Source organism: Pistacia vera, unplaced genomic scaffold (genome assembly GCF_008641045.1).
Source record: "Pistacia vera cultivar Batoury unplaced genomic scaffold, PisVer_v2 Contig485, whole genome shotgun sequence".
In the NCBI taxonomy this organism is placed as follows: domain Eukaryota; kingdom Viridiplantae; phylum Streptophyta; class Magnoliopsida; order Sapindales; family Anacardiaceae; genus Pistacia; species Pistacia vera.
Genome location: NW_022196318.1, coordinates 902,633 through 921,372, shown reverse-complemented (window position 1 = coordinate 921,372; position 18,740 = coordinate 902,633). Strand labels below are relative to the sequence as shown.

Below are 18,740 nucleotides of genomic sequence, written 5' to 3'. Positions count from 1 at the left end.
CTATTATTGAAACAATAGAAAATATGTTAAGAACTTTCCTTTGGATAGGGAATGACATGGCAAGGGGGAAGGTTAAGGTTGCATGGAATGATCTGCTCTCCTAAGTGGGCAGATGGCTAGGGATAAGACCTTTAGGGGTGTTTGGTTTGAGGTTATATATGATTATTAAAGTTATGTCATCTTATATTACATGATTACCATGTTTATTTGTCAAGAAATATAAGATTCTGGTAATCTTCCGACTTCTAATAACAATAGTAGTTACTATTGGTAATATTGGAGGTAATCTCATAACCTCCACTTTCTTAAGTATTGTAAGATTACTTGGTTATCTTATTTTGGTTACAATTTTATCCCTTATTAATCAAAATTTTGGATAATAATGCCCTTATTTTAAAATCAATTTACACGAATCTAACTCTAAAAATTTTACCCCAATTAATTAACTTTTTGGACAAAAGTACCATTGAATTCAAAACAAATTACAGCCTACCCAAGCCACCACCCCCACCCACTTGCCACCTCCGCCGAAACGGCGTATGGAAGGCCGAAAATGGTCGTAGTGCGTCGATATGACCATTTTCAACTAGAGATCTGGCCGAAATGGCCAGATCATGACAAATCTAGCCGAAAAACGGCCAAAGTCATCGATCTAGCCATCAACGCCATTAACGGCCATCAATTTTGGCCGTTGATGACCATGTCGATGAATCTGGCCAGAAACGACCAGATTATATCTAGCCATTTTCTGGCTAGATTTGTCACGATCTAACCATTTTTGGCCAGATGTTTAGCCGAAAATGGCCATATCGGCATACAGCGGCCATTTCTGGCCTTCCGTGTGTCGTTAGGTTGTCAATTACCGGTGGCTGACAGTGGTTACCCGCGGCTGGCAGTGGTTGGATTGGCGGGGATGCATTGTTGATTTTCCAAACTTTTATTATAGTGTTGTTTTTGCTAAGTTTTTAAATGTAGGGGGGTTATATATAATATAAATAATAATGTTTAATTAGAAGATAATTCAGTAATTTAAATAACATATCTACCAATCTATTTCTCCTAACCAAATATATTAATATAACATATCCATCAATTTATTTCAACCAACCAAATATATTTCCATAAACATTCCCATAATCTTCAAGGTTATCTTTCTTTCCATTAATATAACATTTCCAATAATACAACATTCCCTAAACCAAACGCACCTTTAAGGTTGTGCTTGTGGAATATCTCGTTGATGACTTATCACATCAAGAGTAAAGATTCCTTGTGGGTTAAATGGATCCATTATGTAAGGCTTCGGGGCAAATGCTTTTGGCAAGTTCAAATCCCCTGGGACGCCAGCTAGTGCTGGCGAAAAATTCTTAGGCTACGAGATACAATAAAAGGCCATATCGGAGTCTTGGTTGGAGATGGGCAACTTACTTCTCTGTGGTATGACCATTAGCATCCTCTGGATTCTCTTTACAAGCTGGTGCCTGCTCAGTTGTTTTATTTCTTGGGATTGGGTCATGAGGCTCGATTGAGTGACATCATTGAGAGAGGTCAATGGATTTGGCCGGCAACCTTTCAGGAGACTTTCCCCCACATAGTCTCCCAAATGCCCCCTCTCCATGCTCCTAATACCAAGGATCTGGTCTTTTGGCAGAATTCTGAAGGGAAGAAAACCAGGTATTCGTCTGAGCAGATCTGGCGAGATCTCTCTCCCTAAAGAGTCATGGTTCCTTGGTCCTCTTTAATCTGGATAGGTACAAGTATTCTAAGCCATTCTTATGTACTTTGGCTTGCCAAAAAATGCAAACTCCTAACCCAAGACAAAATGAGATTATGGCTTAATACTGAAGATCTGAGGTGTGTTCTTTGTAATGTCCCCTTGGATAGCCACGACCATCTCTTTTTTGGATGCACCTTTTCTAAAACCATTTGGAGGACTATCCAAGAAAAGGGGTAATTTAGGTCTCCTAATGTTGACTGGAACCATTTTATTTTATGGTGTGCCCAGAAGTTCACAGGGAAGAATATTTTCTGTGATTCAGAAACTCCTTTTGGGGGTGTCGGTCTATTTTATTTGGCAGAAGCAAAACTTTTGTCTTTTCAAAGGGACAAGAAGAACTCGTGAGTGCATAGAACAACAAATTCTTGAGACTATCAAAAGAAGGGACGTGATGGAGAAGGGTAATATTGGGAGGCTTTCTTTGTTATGGCAGGAGTCCAAGTTCCCTATCTTTCATTTGTTGATTTGGTCCATTTTGTACAGTGGAGTGATACGTGCTAGTAGCTTGTGCAGATGGAATCAGTCGCTGGAAGCTGATGTTTTTGTGTTGTTTCCGACAGCGTTTTTGCTAATTGTGCAAAGTTTTTATTTATGGATAGTTCTTTAGGGTTTAGTGTATAGCCATATTTTTTGTTTTGTTTGTGTTTATGGGTGTTTATCCCGTAGCTGCTCTTGGGTTTTGTTTTTGTTTTGTCCTGTGGCATTGTCCATGTGTTTTTGTTTTTAAGGGGAGTCCCTTTCCTTAGGCTGGACATTTTTTATTCTTTATAAAATTATTGGATTTATCCATAAAGAAAAAAAAAATAATCAAGCATGTTATTTGCTCTTGTTAAGTACAGGATTCAAGCCCTCTTATTAGACACTTGCATGACTAATCAACAAACTCTCATTTCAAACTCGAGCTTGTGATTGTTATATGGAAGATTCACTCCCTAAGTATAAGGTTCAAGCCCTCTTATGGACACCTCTATGACCTATGTACTCCAATTTTAAACTGGGTTAAGATTCTCTCATTTAGTGTATTGTGCTCAATCTCTTTATATTTCTTAAGATGAAGCACCCTTTTAAAGGATTTTGAGACCATACACTTGAAATGGTAAATAGTGAACTTACTTAAAAAGGGATTTTGGAACCAAATGGAGTATTGAGTTTTAACATTGAAAAAAAAAATACAAGATTAAATGGATTTTGGAATACAAAATTCTTATAATGATAAGAGATTAAATCAAAGAAAAATCAATCAAGGTTTTTTTTTTTTTTTTTTCTTCTTCTTCTCCTAAACAAACAACAAACAAACAGTGATGTAATAGAATACAATGTAAGAGAAAACATAGAGCTTCTAACTTTCACCTTGATGGTAACACCATTTATCCTGACTACTGTGGGAAAGCAAGGCACAACAAAATTCAACAAGATATAGTAAAGAATCAAACTGACTACTTAATTTCCTCTTTTTTACGCCATTGCAGGCATGTCCTTCAACCCCATATCCATGGGCTTACCGATCGAGTACATGACGAAATCGATCTTCCTCAGCTTGTCTGCATCCACGATGTTCCTGCCATCAAACACAAAAGCTGGTTTTTGCATGCTGTCGTATATCCTCTTGTAGTCAAGGTTCTTGAACTCATCCCACTTGGTCAAAATGCAGAGACCGTGAGCATTGTTTGTTGCTTCGTATGCATCCCAAACCACGATCACTTGCTTAACAGTTGAAGGACTCATTGGTTGGAGGTGAAGAGGATGGTCCCAATCGAATTTGCCCATTGGAAGGTCCCTTTGGATCTGATCCTCGGTGACTTATGGGTCGTAGATGCTCAAACAAGCTTTGTCTCCCAGTAGCCCCTTGCATACGTCAATGGCTAGCGTCTCCCTTGTGTCACCATTATCTTTCTTAAACGACTCTTCTGATAATCACCAAGATCAATGATTATCAGGAGAGTCGTTTTGTGAACCATGTTGATGCCTCTATGTTTAACACGGTTGCAAGAAAGACATACCTTGATGACTTGTTCCCAGTACTAGCATGATGTTGGATGTGCAGAAAGACCGATTGATAGCATATTCAAATTTCATAAAGCCATTAGCAAAGACTTGGAGTATCTGAATGTTGAATCTGGAAAGTTGATTGAATGTGATGAGACATTCCTTCGGCAGTTCATTGGAAGATTTCATCTCCTATAGGGTTTATACAGAGCCCGCTGTAATGCTGAGGATGAAATTGTTTTTCCAGCACTGGAAGCAAAAGAAGCACTGCATAATGTGAGTCACTTATAATAATTGGACCATAAGCAGGAGGAAAAACTGTTTGAAGATATTTCGTGTGTTCTTCTTGAGATTTCACAACTACATGAAAGCTTGCAAGGGGCCCAGTTCAATGAAAATTTAATTCGGAGTGACACTGAATTCTCTGCAGCCCATGGAGGTGAGTTAATGGGCAAGTATCTTGAGCTAACTAATAAACTTCAAGAGTTGTGTAAATCCATAAAGGTTACTCTTGATCATAATATTTTTAGATAAGATGAACTGTGGAAATTGTTTGGTAAGCATTTCTCTCTAGAGGAGAAAAACAAAATTGTTGGTCACATAATTGGATCTAAAGGTGCCAAAGTGCTCCAATCTATGCTACCATGGGTAACTTCTGCTCTTACTCACGATTAGCAGAATAAAATGAAGGACACATGGAAGCAGGCAACCAAAAACACAATGTTAAATGAGTGGCTTAATAAAGCTAGAAAGGACCTCTAGTATCGTCTTTTGACATTGAAGCATCAAATGCAAAAAATTCTCAAACAGGCATTTGCTATGCTTTCAATGCTGTGTCCCATGAGTGATTGCTATACTTTATTCTTTCTAGATAATGATTTTCAAGAAAGCTCGGATCAAAGTGATTCAATGTTTAAGCCTGGTTGGAAAGATATCTTTCGTATGAATCAAAATGAGCTTGAGGCTGAGATCAGGAAGGTTTATAGGGACTCGTTAACTCTTGATCCCAGGAGACAAGCATATCTAGTTCAAATCTGATGACAAGGTTAGTTTCAACGACCACGAGGGCCAAGCAACCATGCATGGAGAGAAGGAGAGAAGAAAGAAAGGAAAGAGAGGAGGAAAAAAAAAAAAAAGGAGAAAAGGAGTTAACGGGAAAGAAATGAAGCTTCAGAAGAGAGGGAAAAAGTGAAAGAAATTTAAGATGTGGAGGGTGCTTGTGAGACAAATTGCTTGTGAGAGAAATTTGAGATGTGGAGGGTTATTTCAAAATTTTCATTTTAATTTAATATAAATGACCATTTTATCCTTTGACCATTTCATTAAAAGATTTTCTGTTAATTTAAGGGTGAGAATCTAGAGTTTATGAAACCAGGAGTGGGAACTTGTATAGATTCACGAAACCTTGGGTAGGAACATGTCGTTTACTCAATTTCAAAAATAACATAAATTATCCTATCACTTGTGTTGGTAGTGTGCCATTAGCTAGTTACTAAATTCTCTTACATCGTATATTAAAAAAAAAAAAAAAAATTATAACAAAGAGATTTTTGCTATTAGTATAATTAGTATTTCTATTATTTAATTATACTTAAGGGGATTATTGTTATTAATCCAAAATAAATGTAATTTTGTAACAAGAAACCCGTTTTACTAGTTACTTACCACCTGGGACTTAGCCACGTAGAAGGTTGCGGGTTCAAAGTGATCCCACTCAAAATTTTGAAAAAATAAATAAAGTCTATAAACTTTATATAATTTACAATTTTAACCTTATTAAATTCATATTGACCCAACAAAATTTTGTACTAATTAACACTTTTATTTTTATCTCTTCTTTCTTCTTCATTTCCTTTCATTTTCTCTCATATTTTCTTTTTCCTTTGCTTGGATTATTCAAGAAATGCTACTCTATTATATTCAAGGGCGGACCCAACATCCTTGAGGGTAGGCTTGGATTTTGAAAAAAAATTGCAAATATTTATAATTAATTATTTTTATATAAAAAATATACAAATATGCATGGCCACAATCAAACTAATTGCTATAATATGTTAATGCAGCAATGTCAGGCTCACCCATCATAAATATTGCGGTTATGCTGGCCCACTAGTTTCATTATTATAAATATATTATATATGTGCCGGCCAATCTCCATAGGACCACAACTTTTGTATGATTGTATCCCTAATTTTATTTAGTGAGTGTGCCTCTCTTTCTCTTTGTCTTACTGGCTCGGTTGAAATTACAACTTTTGAAGACTATTTTCTGCTTTATCAGTTTTAAGTATGTGTATTACTTATTTTAGTTTAGTTTATTTTAGGGTTAAATCGCATTTGTTTTTATGGAGGTTTTTTATTCTGATGAAAAAAAGTATGAATCTTGTGAGTTTGTTTTGTGTTTGTTTGATTTTGTAATTGGTTGAAAACATTATTATTAATTTGTGACTTTAGATATCACAAATATATTTATAAAATTATTTTTTTATATAATTAGAGGACAACTTGATTTGCACCAATCATTAATATATTAATAATGATATTTTTATTATTTAATAATGTGATTAGTTGACTAAGTATGCTCTTATAGTAATTAAATTAAATCTAGTTGATCTATGCTAATAATTTAAATAAGTCAAAAAATTGATTAGCAAATTATATAAGTTTTTAAATTTCAATAAAATCATTTTAAATAAAGAAAATTAACACAGTAAAATGATTAATTAATTGCTAAAATAATCTTTTAATTAGATCTAATTGTTACATCTAAAAACGTGATAAGTCAGTCCTTGTAATATTATTAATTAAAGTTTCATTGATCTTTCTTTACATGTATCATATTATCTTTTTTTATTTTTTTATTTGATAGCTATGATATCCAATTATTTCAAAAGATTAAAGAAAATTTCAGCAGAAATTGTTGATGAAGACTCTACTGATATTGAGGTTAATCAAATCACATTAGAAGAAGAAGCCCCACATCAGTAACAACAACACCAAGTAAAAGAAGCTCAACCTCCAGTCGGGATGTTCAATTTAGATGAGCTTGAAACTGATCCAGGATTGAGGATACCAATTAACGAGATTTGTTGTATTGACAAGCAAAAAGAGGAAGTTCGAAAAACATACTTGTTGAAAGGTCCTTGCCAACCTAAAGATCATAACTTTCCTTTCATTCTTTTCGGAGATAAAAAGCATAGGTTTATACCAGAGTGGTATAAAGAAGGTCCAAGTTGGATGGAATATAGTGTGGCAAAAGATTGCATCTTTTGTTTAAATTGTTATCTTTTCAAAACTTGACTATGGTGACCAAGTAGGTGGTGAAGTTTTTGTGAGTAAGGGATTTAATAATTGGAAAGATAAAGTGAAAGTGAAAAAATATTTTGGAGATCATTCTAGTACTCATAACCAATGTCATGCCAAGTGTGTTGATTTGATAAACTAAAGGCAACACATCGATGTAAATCTTGCTTGCATGTCGAAAAATGCCAAATTGGACTATCGCATTCGCTTGAATGCATCAATTGATTGCATTAGATTTCTTTTACATCAAGGATTGGCATTTCGTGGTCATGACAAGTCTGTTGAATCTGAAAATCAAGGTAACTTTATGGAACTATTAAAGTTTCTATCCAATCATAATGACGACATAAAAAAAGTTACGCTGGAAAATGCTCTGAGAAACCATCAAATGACGGCCCCCAACATCCAAAGGGAATTAAATAGTGTTTGTGCTCATTTAACGACCAAGAAAATTATTGCAAAAATTGTGAGAGATAAACAACCGTTCTCTTTACTAGTTGATGAATCTCGTGATGTGGCAGTGAAAGAACAAATGACTATTGTTTTTATTGTTTTTCACTATGTGGACAAAATAGGTTGTGTTATTGAACGTTTTATCGGGGTTGTGCATGTTAAGAATACTTCTGCTAAATCTTTAAAAATTGCAATAGATGCCTTTTTTGTAAAGTATAGATTGAGTTTGACAAGTTTACGGGGACAAGGTTACGATGGAGCAAGCAATATGAGAGGTGAGTTCAATGGTTTGAAGACTTTGATATTGAGAGAAAATAAATCAGCTTTCTACATTCATTGTTTCTCTCATCAACTCCAACTGGCGCTTGTCAAAGTTTTAAGTAACCATTCTGTATTTGGTCAATTTTTTCAATCTCTTTCTATGTTATCAAACACTATAGCAGCATCTTGTAAGCGCAGAGATATTCTACGTGATAAACAATATGAAAATGTGATATCTTTGATTTCTAATGGTGATCTTCATATGAGACGAGGTTTGAATCAAGAATGCACTATTAAACGACTAGAAGATACACGTTGGGGTTCACACATAGGGACAATTCATTGTGTCATAAATTTATTTTCTTCTGTTGTTGATGTGCTTAGGGTGATTGAGGTTGAAGGAGACGTTTTGCAAAACAAAAGTCAAGCAAGGAGTTTATTACGAATCATGGAGAATTTTGAATTCGTCTTTTTGTTATTCTTAATGAAAAGAGTATTAGGAATCACAAATGAACTATCACAAGCATTTTAAAGAAAAGATCAGGATCTTCTTAATGCCATACAATTTGTACAAATTTTGAAGCGTCGATTGCGTAAAATGAGAAATGAAGACACTTGCTTCGACATATTGTTAAAAGAAGCTTATGATATGTGCAAAGATAATGACATACCAATCTTGGAAAATATGGAAGATAACTTTGGGAGGACAAAACAGAGGATTGTGCCGATTACGAATAAAAGTCATTTTAAGGTGGAATTGATGTATACAGTTTTGGATAACTTCAAGAAGAACTCAATAATCGTTTTGATGAAGTAAATATGAGGTTGCTTCAATGTATGCATCTCTTAATCCAAGTAACTCTTTTGTTGCATTTAACAAAGATAGATTACTTGAATTTGCAAAGTTCTATCATGCCGATTTTCCTCAACACGATATTTGGCTGTTCGATGATCAACTTGAAAACTATTATGAGGATGTTAGCACCAATGCCAATTTCACTCATGTCGAAGGGATTGCCGACCTTGCTAAAAAAATGGTTGAGTTTAAGAAGGATGTTGCTTACAACAAAGTTTTCTTGCTTATTAAATTAGCATTGGTTTTGCATGTGGCTACTACAACAGTTAAAAGGGTGTTCTCTGCAATGAATTTTGTGAAAAATAATTTGCGTAATCGAATGGGAGACGACTGGATGAACAATTGCTTGGTGGTTTACATTGAAAAGGAAGTTTTTGCTACAATTGAAAATGAAGATATCATTGAACACTTTCAAAATATATCAAAGCGGAAAATCATGTTAAATTGAAGATCTTTAGGTATACCATTCTAACTTAATTTTTTGGTCAGTGCGCAGAAGATGTGTGGATCTTTAATCTAGACGGTTGAATTTTGATATTAACGTTTGGATTTGGAGTTACACAACATGAAGTTTGACTGCTTCTCTGGTGATTTTAATCCATCTCTTTGTAAACTTTTATGTATTTTACTTGTGTTAGAGTTGCGATTGACCTCTAAATTTGTGTGGGATATTTTTGGTGGATTGTGATTACTGTAAACTCTTTTGCTTAAGGTTTGGTAGTTTTTTAAAAGTTTTCACTAATTGTTCGGCAAACAATAGAGGAGTCGTGGAGACCCCCTCAGGCAAAAATCCTGGCTCCGCCACTGATTATATTACAAAGTAAGATGATGCTCCTTTTTTTTATTTTACTTAAAATTCTTTTTTTTTTTTTTTTAACTTTCTTAATTGATGATAGATCATAAAGCTATAAGGTTTTTGTTGAGTACAAAATTCCCTCTTATGGACTGAACATTCAATTTTGATCTCGTTAGCCCAACATTGACAAATGCCTATAAATGGACAGGTACATATAATGATAAACTTTCATGGATCAAACTCCAGCCCACTCTTTTTCGTCTCTGGATCTCTTTCAAATGGGTCATGGACTCGAATGTTATAAGATGACATGAAAACTGAAGGCTTTTATGATTGCAGAATGTTTAATGTTTTCTGAATCTGTACACTCATTTTCAGATGAGAAAATTACAAGAGGGATCCAACCAGAAACTGAAATCAAATCCAAGTGCCAACCAACTGATACAGTTTTTTATTTTCTTTTTTTGTTCTATGATAAAGCAAAACTAGAAAGAAATCTTATATTATATAACTTACCACACAGGTTTCTCAATCTTATATTAAATTTTCGTAAATATTATAAAATTTACTATAATTAGGAAAATAAAGCAACCTGCTAATAAACTTGTTATCATAAATGTTGTGACATCCTTAATTCCTTGTTATTATAACAGATTGGTGCACTTTTCATGTATAAAGTGATAAGGCTAATAAAGCCAGGTGGAAATTGATTGTTTAAAAAAAAAAAAAAAAGCCAGTTCTTTTTAGTGTACATGCTTTGGACGCGTACGTGTGATATCCGTATTCAGGTTTGATACGCGGTTTTAAGGCGCAAACGACGGAAAACCGAATGCCAGACCAAGAGTTACTTGTTGGTGTTGTACGGATGGATGTTTGGCATCTGCTAATAAAAATACTTTTCTTGTAATGACATGTTCTTCTTTCACCTTCACCACCACTCTCTACAACTTTTTTTTTTTGGGATGAATAAAAATACTTTTCTTGTAATGACATGATTTTCTTCTTTCACCTTTACCACCACTCTCTACCCTAGTTAGTAAATACAGGTACAGCAAAAAAACGGTACAAGAATTTTACGAGTATAATACGACAAACGGTGAAAAATAAGTTTATAAAAATTCGGCCATAAAATTCGGATACGGGAAAAATACGGTACAGGTATATACGGGTTTAACACGATGCATTGTCAATAATACATTTAGAAAAATACGGCAATATCAATCTTAGTTTTAACATTTTTATGGACTACCTAGTTAAAATCAATATAGTATTTCAAATGTAAAGTATCCAATTAACCAATAACACAAATACTCAATATATAACTGATATTCAAATTATAGTCTTCAGATTCAAACACAATATTTAGTCAAAATTCAACTATAGTGTCAAACCAAACACATAAGTCATAACAAAACCAAAATTCGTTGAGATACGCGTAAACTAGTTTGGAGTCCAAACTAGTTTACGCATATCTCAACGAATTTTTCGAGAGTCGAGACCATGAAGTTAACGGTTAGATAAATCTTCAGTGATTATTCTTTATTAGTAGTCGTAGGGATTCTTACTCAGGACTCTTGAGTAATATACTCAAATTCTATTTTATATTATTAAGAACAATAACCCAGGATTTTAATTTAAAAAACGTATATTTATTTTGTAATAAATAAATATTGTTAATTGACATCAGTCAATAATATTGAAATGGTAAATTTTTATTTTTAAATGAAACAGTGAAATCAATGCGGACATGCGGTAGATAGACTAATAGTTTTATACTTTTATTTTTAAGTAGAACAATAAAAAGTGAAAGAGAATCAACAGCAATCTAGATTTGTTTTTATAGTCTTTCTTCTTCTAAATTCTAAACAACACCAAACGATACTGTTTCTTTGACAAAGACTCAGTTTCTTGAATCTTCCGCGACTTTATATTCTCATTTCTCAGATCACCAACGCGTTATCATCATTTCTTTATTTTAATCTCTCCAATTCCAATCCATCCATCCTCCACCTTCCTTCTTCCTTCTCCCATCCATCCATTCACTCTTTTCTTTTTTCTTTCTTGCGTTTTTTTATAGCTCCGTTGTGAGTCAAACACTCATGGGTTGGTTTTGTTTTTTTTTGTCTTTCTCAGTAAAGAGAGTTTCTTTTCTTCTTTTTTTTACTGGTTTGGATCTGTTACTGAATGTGGGGGTCTGTGTTTTGACACGGAAAGTTTGATTTGGGTCATTGATTTGTGTTTTACCAGTCATAGATCTGTTACTGGTTTGGATCAGGTTTTTTTTTTTTTTTTTTTTTTTTGGGCAATGATTCGCGAATAATACGCAAATAATCTGTGAATTATTCGCGAATTATACAAATATTCCAATAATTCACGAATAATTCGACAACCATTATCAAAATATGTAAATACGCATTTTATATGCGAATTATATGGTTAACCGTATAATTCGCGTATAAAATGCCTATTTACTAACTAGGATTCATATCCAAACTTGAATCTGAAATTTTTAAACCCTTATAGGAAATAGAATTCTATGTATTTCAAAGAAGATAAAACCATTATAGGAAATAGAATTATATGTAACTCTATGAGAGTGTGAGAAAAACCCTTGTAGGAAATTAGAATTTTACTTTAATGTATTGGTATAACTATATATATTATGAGTTTATAACAAAATTAGTATTTTGAGCAGTTTTAAATTGAGCCTTAATAAAATATCATCATATTTATACATTATGAATTTAGGTGTTTTGAATCAAATAATAAAAATTTGTCGTTTAATAATCTTAGCGTATAATTTGTAGAATTTAATAAGACAATCCTTTTATTATAATATTACGTCTAAATGCATTTTCATAATGCCTTGGTATGAATGATAATTTTGATTTTCGGTTTCTTATTAAACTTTTGTCTAAAATTATGTTAGAATTGTGTTGATAGTAACTGCTCTGTGCACAAGAATTTTAAGAGAATAAAATTGATATTTGATTTTGTTATTCCGATTAAAGTAAAGTGAAATAAGATAAGATAAATATATTAATATACCTAACTCAATGAAAATGACGAAGGGCATGAGATGAAAGTATGTACTGCTGGATCATACATGGACCCTACAAGTTTGACAAAATCTTCGCCCAAAAAGTCACGGTTTCGTTTGGTTCAGTTTTGAGAATACAATTATTAGTATTCCCAAACAAATTAAACAGCAAAATTGCATTTGATTTATTATTTTGGATAATATTTTAGAAATAGTATTGGATAATTGAATATGAGAGTATTACGAGGTTAAATTTAAAAATTTATAAAAAAAAACCCCTAAGTTTACTAACTTAATAAATACCCCAACATGTAAAATGACAAAAATACCTCCACCACCTGCAGTGCCAGATTCCGACCACCACCGCCGGAATTTGGCCGGAAAATCTCGTTACGACACAGACCGGTCGGATCTGTGTCGTAACGCGTCGTTATGGCCTTTTCCGGTTAGATCCACCACGGATCTAACCGGAAAAGGGCAGATCTAAGGCCTGCCGTGGCCGTCGACGGTCGAAAAAGGCCAAAACGACGGCCAAAGATATGGCCGTCGTTCACGGTCAGATCTGGCCTTTTTCGGCCAGATCCGTGGTGGATCTGGCCGGAAAAGGCCAGATCGGTGAACTTCCTGCCATTTATGGTCGTCAAGTAGGTCGTTGTACAGATTCTGGCTACCACCGACGGTGGTTGCCGAAATCTGGCAAGTATGGGTCGTGGGGGTGTTTTTGATAATTTTTAAACTTTTTTTTCATGGTGTATTTGATGAAATTAATAACCTTATTGGGTCTAAAAGTAATTAAAAAATAGGGTAATATTTCTGGAATAATGTGCCAAACATTATTTGGAGAATAGGATTGGGAATAGGGATAAAAATAATAAGCCAAACATGGCCAAAATGTCATTATTCCCAAAATATTATTCTATATTTTTCAATTTCTTTTAAACCTCCTAAATTTGTTAATTTAACTAAACACTACCAAATTTTTTTTTTTAGAAATTGCAAAAATAATCCGGCCACCCTCCGGTGGTGGTGGCCGGCTGTTCGTATTTAATGGATGGGTTGGGGGTATTTTTGTTAACTTTTAATATTTTATTATAGGGGTGTTTAGTAAATAAATAAACATAGGGTATATATTTATCAATTTTCAAATTTTACATCGTAATACCTGCCTAATTTAACTTTTTTCAAAAAATTATTTTAAAAATTATCATAATAATGAACCAAACAGAGCCCACAACTTGTAGATTATTGAAAATTGCTGTGACAAACAATGACTTGGTAGTCGGTACCCTATATTATTACATGAAGATAACCTAATTATTTTTCTCACGCCGTGCCATTGATTTCTTGAGTGAGTGTTTGGTCTAGTCAACTTAAGCATTTGCTTTACCACTTCACAAATTAAAACTTTTTGTTTTGAATATTCACCGTTAAATCATTGCAGAGACCAATAATTTTTTTTTTTTCTGATACTCAAAACTCTAACATTGTCTTAACAACAAGACATAGAATACTTGTGGCTCAAACGTCACGCCACAAGCTAATTCCTCTTACAATGTTCAAGCAAATTAAGCTATCCATATTTATGTTTCATCAAATGCTAAATTGACATTCATAATGAAGATTGCTTTTTACCTGTAATTACAAATTATTGACCTGAAGTTTGAGGTTACATATTATTTACCTGAAGATCAATTTTTATTTACAGGATAAATTCTCACCTACCACGGGTATAACGATTTCGCCGAATCAATATGCGTATGGTAGCACATTTCAATAACACTAATCGATTAAGTAAACATCATGAATTCACCACTTTATCATTATTTAACTTCTGCTATCTAATTGGTGTTCTATAAAACTGGGACGTAGATTAACTGGGTTCAAAATGATAATTAACCTTAAAAAAAGTTAGCAATCAATGCCTTCCTCATAAGTTCTGGAAATACTGCTGGTATTGGGAAAGTTGGGAACTCGTTGAGATATTTGATTTCACTGCTAATACGAGGAGAGTGGATGTGAAAAATAAACTTTCATTACATCATACTCACGCTAAGAACAAAACAAGTTAAATACAATATTTATATTGTAACAACGGCGTTTTATAACACTGATAAAATACATATTCAACAAATAAAACTGCCAAATTAAAGATAATTATAAAATGGTCTAGTCTTATATCTGAATCGTCCAGTTAATTCATTAAACCCAGCCATCACCATCACTGTTATGCCTAGAAAAGTAGGGTTGACGCAGAGCCTTGTCAGCATGGGTGGTCAGAGCTTAAGAAGGTTTTACAACTGCTCAGATGCGGCCACGTCCCGTGATGATGTGAGCGGCATGCCCCTACCAGTGTAGTAGGTGTGCGCCAGGTTGGCAAATGGTGGGAAACGATCCACGTGTCCAATCTCTGCACGAGTCGAGGAAATTACTCGGGCAGGTGAGCAATGGGACGCAGAGATAGATTTGCACGACATCTACCCCACTCACAGATTTAGTAATCATTACCTTAGTCCATCCCACTATAAATAGAGAACTTCTCTCCCATTTGTGGGATTAGCTAATTCTACTCTGAAATAGCATACTCTTTTTTTTTTTGTATTCTCTAAGCTATTGCTCAACTCGCTGAACGCAACCTGATTTCACTTACTGATACAATATCAGTGAACGTAGGATTCGTCTCGTGAGCATCCGAACCACTTTAAACATTGTTCATCACCTTTCAATTGATTAAACACTTCCATAATCACATGTGACTTCTGAGCCTACTCAGCATTTCTCACGTGCGAATAGTTGGTGTCAAAATCGAGCATCAACAACCACCAAGTGCCACCACCAAGCCACACTGCCATCTAAGTTGAAAAAAATTTATAAAGAGGTCTAATCTTATATTTGATTTGTCCAGTGACTTCATTTCTTTCTTTAAAGAACATAATACCTTGCCCTGCTTGAAAGCCTCTCATCTTGCAGAATTTTATCCAATCGCCGCCAATCGTTGGCTTTAAATGGCCATTCTTCCGGACGGCTAGCTTGAAGCTCCAGTCAGTGTTGCACTCCTCGTCCAGAACTCGAAAAATCTGAGAAATTTGGCCTTCTGGGATAGACGGGAAGAACTGATCGAGAGAGCCGGTTGCAACGGTTAATTTGTATTTGACATTGAAGGGGTAAGTTGCTTCGTGTAAACAAACCGAGCCATTATTTTAACTTGAAAACAAAATAAAAAAGACTGGCGGAGTGAGAATGAGTGAGAGATGTGAGCGAAAAATGAGCAAGGGATTCAAATGAAAGAGAGTATAATTTATAGGCTCATTAAAGCTTATAAAAGTATTTGTCATGTCAACTTTGTCTTGTTGTGTACTTGTCGTGTCAAGCTTATAACAGTAGTCTTACTGTTTGACCGCACGTACTGCGCTGCAATTTTGCATTGCAACTAGAATTACCAGAGTCTCTCTTTCTCTCTCTCAATTGCTTTTTCTTTCTAATTCTATAGGTTTAATTACAACTAATAAGCATGATGTTGGCTTTAAACTCACCATTTTAGTACTAGTACGGTAATACGCACAATCCGAAGGCCTGTTTTATTTAAAATTGGGCGGGTGTTTGCTTTTGTTTTTGCCGTTTTGGTGTTTTTTTTTTTCAATTATATTTAATTCATGCTTCTAGTTTCTCTTGAATTATATCCGTGATTTTGAAATTCTCAACTAAAATCTGCAATTCGCCATAACCATCGCCAGAATTCGACGCCAGTGTAGCTGCAATTCGCCAATGCCAATTAGTTCATGCTCATAAATGTATTAGTTAACATTGCATGAAACTTTTGTCTATATCTTGAAGACAAAAGACTTACCGCCCAAGAAAGAACTCTGGATTTAATTTACTTTTGAGTTAAAATGGTTGATGATAATAATGGCGGTAGTGATACATTTGGAATGTATCCGAGACTTCAACATTCAATATGTTTTCTTAAATCTTTTAGACTTACTGTGGATTTAATAGCCTTCTTCTATGGAAAAAGAAAAACTATATTTAGTCTTCTTCTATGGAAAAAGAAAAACTATATTGAGTATACACTTGCCAATGTTTTTTCTTAAATCTTTTAGACTTACTTTGGACTTGATGGTCTTCTTCTATGGAAAAAAGAAAACAATAATACAATATTTATAAAGAAATCTTACAAAGATTTACATACGAAGTGAGGTGGCAAAAGATGAATGGAAGAGTGAAACAAAAAGTCAAACTCATTAAATTCACTCTTCCATTCATGTTTTGTCACATCACTTTATATGAAGATCTTTGTAAAATTTATTTATAAGTATAGTATTACTCAAAAGAAAAATATATTGTGAGACTTAGGACTACAATACTGTATATCATCATAATTTAAGTGGTATTATCTCGATTTTCGATCTGTATATCATCATATTGTGGACCATACATAATATTACGTTTTACAAAAATTGGTCTCCACCCAACACAGTGATTAGCTCTTGAAGTAGATAATATTATTCATGTCATGTCGTAACATTAATTTCTTCGGTTTGTGTTTGGTCACCTTTCTCATTTTCTCAGGATTTTAGATAAGCCTTTGAATATATGCAATTTTTCCCTTTTATTTTTATCTAATTAACATCAACTTTTATAGATTTTGTATATTACTTCGAATGAATAATTGTACACCTTTCATTTATCAAATCATCTTAGAATAAATATGTTATATATTTTGTATAATAATTATTTTTATTACTAAATCGGATCCTCAATCAAAAGAAAATTTTGAATGTTGATGTAAATACTGACTCTCAACGTTGAGGATCGACATCGATATGGACAAAGTTTTCAAATAAAATTACTAAATAGGCATTACATCTCTTACCTCCTTAAATTTACATTTTATTCTAAGTGGAATAACCACATGCACTTTCAAATTAATAGTCTCTTACTACGTATACTACAATTTGTAGAAGTAGACATGTAATCAATTTAACGTGGCTATTTCTACAAATAATTTAATATAAATGCCTATGACTTTAAGGAAAGATATTTTGTTGTTGCTACACAACTTTAATTTCCTTTTCCAGATATTTCTACCCTTCGATTAGCATCCTATGCTTTTTGAACGGTCCCACTTCGTTCGTATTTTTCATGCCAATACTCTAAAAACAAACATAAGGCCATTAAGGATAAAAGTTATGCAGCTTTTCCCATGCTTCACAGACATCTTAATTGGCGCCATTTACCCGTAACTGCTTTGAATTTTCCCGTATTGCCACCGAAGGAGTTGTTAATAGCTTCATGTTCACTTATTTGCCACTCATCATTATCACTATCAACAATTGTAATAATATCTGACAACATTGTGATGTGTCACTTTGTGATTCCTGGTCTCAGAAAATGATTATGTCCGGTGAATTTCGTACTGTAAGCAGTGTTCTTACGCCACGTGTAAAGCATGTCCACGTGAATTAAAATGTCAGAGCATTCAGAAATTTTATCTATATTATATTTTGAGACTTAGGGCTACGATACTGTATTACACGCTTTATGACATTATTTTACAAATTCTATGCTAATATATTGGTATAACGATATATCAAAAGTTTATAAAAAATTACTATTTTGAATAGTTTTAAATTGAGCATTTATAAAAGATAAAATATCATCATATCTATACATTATGAATCTAGGTGTTTTGTATCAAATAATATGAATTTCTTGTTTAACATATAATTTGTAGAATGCAATCAGACAATCCTTTTATTATATTATTATGTTTAAAAACATTTCCATAATGCTATTCCAATTTAGGTTAAGTGAAATAACATAAAATAAATATAAAGTTAAATATATGAAAATAGATTGAAATATCATAATTAATTATGAGCTTAGATATTATAATGTATATACAAATTAGAATGTATTATATATATCTTTAGCATAGTCGAAATGCTATTAATAAAATTACCAAAAAATAATATATATATATATTTTTTTTTTTTATATATATAACACTTGGGTTTAGAACTTTAGAGCTTCTGCATAGTGTCTGGCTCTTATATATAGCTAGCGAATGATTTGCATAATATTTTAATCCTTTTATTATTAATAATAATATTTTATAAGTTACATGCCAGCATTAAGCTGTGAATAAAATGTACGTAATAAATCCATGCATAAACAAAGGCAGAAGTTTAAACATTTGTAGACAAAGCACGTAAATCAAAGACAATATATACATAAAATGAAGAAATTATCTTATTGAATTTAGCCATGGA

The 18,740-nt window shown here is 33.4% G+C and overlaps 1 pseudogene; it reads right to left on the bottom strand.

Moving 5' to 3' along the window:
* Positions 1-3,232: 3,232 nt before the first annotated feature.
* Positions 3,233-18,740, bottom strand: part of LOC116146926 — a 64,528-nt pseudogene continuing 49,020 nt past the window's right edge.